We start from the raw sequence: 5,562 nt of genomic DNA, 5'->3' as shown, positions 1-5,562 counted from the left end.
ATATTGGAACTTGTCTTATTATGGAAACTACTCTATAATAAGAAAAGCATATAAAATGAACCCTGAATGTATTAAATGTTCTAATTATACAATAGTTAACTGAAGTTATAAAAATTATATATCTCATGTTGACATTGATAAGAATGGCAATACAGTATATGCTAAGACATACAGTATATGCCAAACAATGCAAATACAACCTGGCGTTTACTATGCTTATAAGTCTCAGATAGAGAAATGAGGGAGAAAAATTTGGCATCTCAACCAAACAGTATTCAAAAACAGGAAATAAAATAAGAAAAGAACAATTAGAAGCAATGGGACATTGGCAATCCCTTCCATTTTTGTTGTTGTTGCATTTTCCATTTCAAGATAGTTGAATTAAATCACTAGTAGCTGATATTGAACAGCAACAGCAAAAATCAAAGCCATTGGCAGGACTCCTATGTTCTCTCCCAGAATTTGACACTGCTGTGAACTTTTGCCATTATACCTCACTGCATCACAATCTACTGACAATCTGTCCAGATTTAATTCTGGAGATTAAAAATGTTGGTAGTGTTTGCCTTGTTAGCTCTCCAAGATGCATAAATGATTCTTACGTACCAAGGTGCATAAATGATTCTCACCCTTTCTGTAACTCTAAGATTAGTTAAATTATGCTTTTGCCACATTCTGAACATGATAAGGAGTTCTTTTCATGGTGAACAAAAATGTAGCAGAACAACAAACATTTTTTTAATTTAAAAAATATGGAACGCTTCACGAATTTGCGTGTCATCCTTGCGCAGGGGCCATGCTAATCTTCTCTGTATCGTTCCAATTTTAGTATATGTGCTGCCGAAGCGAGCACAGAACAAACATTTTAAGTTAGTGCTAACTCAATATTGTTGACCATAACTGGCAGAAGCGCTCTCACAGTGCTGGCTTGACCTTTTTAAAAATTCTCTGCATATAAACTATGTGATCTAAATCAGAAGTCCCCAACCTTTTGGGCACCAGGGACCGGTTCCGTGGAGAGAGGTTTTTCCGTGGACCGGAGGGGGCATGGTTTCATGTACTGCCTATATCCTGCGGATGGGGCTTTGCTTGTTTGCGAGGATCAGTTTCTGGCATGCTGCGGCCTGGTGCTGGTCCATGGACCGGGGGTTGGGGACCCCTGCTCTAAATGTATGTAGTTACACTACTGTCTTCATTGAATACGCTAAGTGCTAGGAAACAGCTTTTGAGCCAGTGCCTACCTTAACAGATTAAAGTTATTACAGGTTAGTATTTGTGGGAAATATATGAAGACGTTGTAGATTAACTGATTCAATTTAAAATATAGGCTGATGGGTATCTGGAAACAACGGTTAACTTGACTGGCTATTCCAGTAACACAATTCATAATCCATTCTGATCTAACCTCAGTGATAGACGTTGAAATTGTTCTAATTTATTATATTATATAATTAATATTATTATATTATATTATATTATATTATATTATATTATATTATATTATATTATATTATATTATATTATATTATTAATTTCAACAAGCAACAGTATTTTATGACACAATGAAAAGTGGGAAACTGAAACAATAGAACTTTTAAAAAACTTCCTATCAATATTTATTCAATTATAATCAGAAACCCATTTAATGATTATATCCTGGGAAGAGTAAGTGAAGGATGAAATAATGTCTTTTTGTATTTCCAGGGATTTTAGAATTAAGTTTAATAACTAACCTAATGATGGGTGCAGAACAGCCCACACATTTGAAATCTAATAGAGATCAGATTTCTCCCACCTTGGATGATCTTCAAATCTCTTTATCTGGCAATATATTCAGCAATGGTCATGCTGGTTGAGGCATTCTGTGGAAGTTGAATTCTATACTCTTGGAGGGTATTCAAACTTGGAAAGATTGGTATCAATCCTAGTATACTTAGGTCCAAAATGAAGGTAGAATGAAAAATATAAAGGCACCTATTGCACTCAACAGATTTTTCAAAAGATCACTGTGGCTTCACAAATATATTTTAACTTTTTTTCTCTGAAGTGGCATCCAGCAAAGTTATTAGTGATAGTGAAAGTCCTATGAAACAAAGACTGCAGCTGTACAAAAACTAAAAATGTTAACATACGTTGTTTTAATAAATAAACCAATAATCCAGCATTGGTTTTCTAATACTTTCTCAGCAGGTTTAAAAATGTCTTCATTATTAAGTTTAAGCACCACTGACATCCTGGACTTTTAATGTTAAAAGTCTGCATCTTATTTTTAACATGAAACTTCATGATAGCACCAATTTCAAAGCACACTAAGAAGTTCTCAGTGTTTACCCAATGAGCATGGAAACACTATTTCATATAAAATATATGGTATATAAAACTAAATTTTTCCTAGACTCAGGCACCAGGAAACTTACCTGCTTTGTTACCTGTATAGTTAGATTTTAACCACTGAACAAAGCAATGAGTGAAATAATTTTAATTTCTGTACAATTGTAAGTACTTTAAAATTACACTTGCCCCATAAACTGCTAAAAACTGCCTTGAGTTCTTTTCAGAAATGAGAACAGATTTAACCAAATCATCATGGGATGTAGTGTTAAGATACTGGACTACCTGTTTAGTATCTATACCAGTGGTGGCGAACCTATGGCATGCGTGCCAGAGGCGGCACTCAGAGCCCTCTCTGTGGGCACGCGCACCATGCCCCGGAGATGGCAACTGTCCCTCTTCAACCAGGTGCCCGCTAACTCACCAAGGTTCCACGGGGCCGGATGCATCCCAGCACGGCTGGTTTCCTTCCCCTCCGCCCCATCCCTCCTGGCCTCACATGCTCTCCTTTTCCTGGGCATGACCCACTGTATTGCCTCCTCAGCTGTCGGCTATCCTCCAGCTCAGAGGCGGCTTCTCTGAACTACTGGCGGCAGGCTGCGGAGCCCCAGAGTGCACCGGTCAAGGGACCGTCAGGCTGTGGCTGCTGACGGACACTGTCGGCCCCCATGAGCTCGCTGGCCTCTGTGTGCGGGGCCAGGCAGCAGCCGCCCCGGCCCCTGCCTCGCCTTGCCCTGCAACAATGGCACCCCCACCCTATCTCACCTTGCCTCGCCTCACTCTGCAGGACGAGCCTCCTGCCCACCGCCCCACCTGCCAGAGACCCCCCGGATCTCCCTCAACCCTGCCCAGCCCCCACAAGCATCCCTCCCCACGAGCAACATCAAGATGACCACACCCACCTTGGCCACATCCACGCAGTCTACCATGACCACAGCCACGCCCACCTAGTGGGCCACGCCCACCTGGCACCCGGTGATAAATAAGTGGGTTTTGGGTTGCAGTTTGGGCACTCGGTCTCTAAAAGGTTCGCCATCACTGATCTATACGTTTTACAATTTCTTAAAAGACTTAAGGTATTGAACACCTTAAGGTGCTGCATCAATCAATCAATCTGTCAATCAACCAACATACAATTCCTTTGTATATCATATATCCAGGATTTTAAAAGTAATATTTGTACATTGTTGTCAGGCTGGAGTAGTTGCCACTAAGGAATGAAGAGAATGTGCAAACCCTGCAAGGCTCAGACTGAAGAGCAAGGAGCTGCTATGACCTCTTTATAATAATACATTTTCCGGCCTCTCAGTTGTTTGCTTAAGAATTAATATTCCTGACTTTAAAAATGATAAAAGTTCTCACTTTCTTTTTAAAAGTTAAAAACTACTAAATTGAATACTTCAGAAATCCTGTTATTAATTAGGTGAAATGTTTTATCATATGAATCTATTATTTTTCAGTTCAGATATTTAGCACACAGTCATTGAGTTCCAGCTGGCACACTTCCTTGCTTTCTTTTGCCTCTCTCTTGTTCCACATGACCTCCTTATCGTGCTTCTGGAGTGACTTTCATTCTTTGCCATCTCCACCTCCTCATTATTTCAAATATCTTTAGGTGTCCTTGAGCTCACAATCCTTACTTCTGTTTTTGCCTTTCCTATTATATGTACAGTACAGTTCTCTATGTATATACCGATACCATTTGGAGGCACACAAATGCAAATATATATATAATTTAGTAAGGAACTGCTTGGCTTCATTACTCTGAGTACAAAATCTTCAAATGTTTTGATGCTGAATAGTTTTTGAAATAATATGACATTCTTTTAACTCAGGGGTCTCCAAACTTGGCAACTTTAAGCCTTGTGGACTTCAACTCCCAGAATGCCTCAGCCATCCATACTGGCTGGAGAATTCTGGGAGTTGAAGTCCACAAGGCTTAAAGTTGCCAAGTTTGGAGATCTCTGTTTTAACTAATGTGCTGGAAACATTACAGCTCAGGTAGAAAATTTTAACCTATCTTTCAGGCCATTTAATGTTCTATCAAAGTGACCAAAAAGGACTTTGTTTTGTTTTTCAATATACTATACACATTCTTTCTTTCTTTCTTTTCATTTCTTTCCCTCATGAGAATATAAACTATATATATAGGCTTAATCTAGATATAAAAAGAGACAGTTTGGTCTAGTGATTAAGGTATCAGGCTAAAAACCAAGTGACTGTGAGTTCTAGTCCCATCTAAACCATGAAAGCTGGCTGGATGACTTTGGGCCAGTCACCTTCTTTTAGCCCATGGGGTCAAGCTTGGGCGACAGTCAGATTGGTCAATTCCTGTTGCAACCAAATGGATCAACATTTAATTGATCAAAGAAAAAAAAAGAAAAAAAAAGAAAAAAAAGAGCAGGCCCTGCAGTTGCAGGAAAACACTAGGAAGAAAAAACAAATCTAGCGATATAAAAATAATTAACATATATTGCAGTGCTGGGCAATTAAATGTCTGATTTTTAACAATGAGAACAGATACAAAACTACATCTCCTATTCCAGAAAATTGTATTTAGCAGAAAATAATTGAACACAAGAACCCAAATATTCTTATCAAAACAGGCAATAAGTATAACTAAACTAGTGCATTATGAAACAGTGGAAATTTCATAGTTGCACACAGAATGGTAGAATCTTTCTATAGTTTTTATTTAAAAAAAAATAGTTGTGAAGCTCACTCCCACACTTACTTATTTAAACTATTTATACAGCACCTCATCTTGCTGCAGGGATTCCAGTTGCCTAACAGTAATAAAACAAAACAATAACAATCCAAAACATTAAAAAATGACAACAACATATAGCGTGCCAAAGGTCCAAATAACAGATGGATAACAACAGGACTCACCTGGCCCCAAAACTTAAAATATGTTGGCGTAAAATATGCTGCCAAATAGCTTTAGTACCAAAACCAGCTTGTGGTTCTGTTCCTACAGTTTTAATCCCTATCAGATTCGGTGTGATGAGCAGAAGCAATTGAACACTGGAGGACTTGCAGATAATCTGATCCTCTGCCATGTAGAACTTTCTGGGTGACAACAAGCACCTTGAATTGCACAGAAACCTTAATGCAATGAAGTGTATCTTGCCAAAAAGTGGCATTACATGGTCCCATCTTGATGCGTTCCAAAGTGCCTGCATTGATGCATTCTGGATTAGTTGCAGCTTCCAAATGGTTTTCAAGAGT

The 5,562-nt window shown here is 38.6% G+C and overlaps 1 non-coding gene across 1 annotated transcript; it reads right to left on the bottom strand.

Annotated features, from left to right (window-relative positions):
- Positions 1-746: 746 nt before the first annotated feature.
- On the bottom strand, positions 747-853 carry LOC114922551. Its single transcript, XR_003810431.1, has one exon. It is a non-coding gene; the product is annotated as a U6 spliceosomal RNA (small nuclear RNA).
- Between the last annotated feature and the right edge of the window lie 4,709 nt (positions 854-5,562).

Source organism: Protobothrops mucrosquamatus, unplaced genomic scaffold (assembly GCF_001527695.2).
Source record: "Protobothrops mucrosquamatus isolate PMUCROS unplaced genomic scaffold, P.Mucros_1.0 scaffold_6, whole genome shotgun sequence".
Taxonomy (NCBI): Eukaryota; Metazoa; Chordata; class Lepidosauria; order Squamata; family Viperidae; genus Protobothrops; species Protobothrops mucrosquamatus.
Note: the sequence above shows the minus strand (reverse complement) of the source record. Positions and strands in the feature narration are given on the sequence as shown.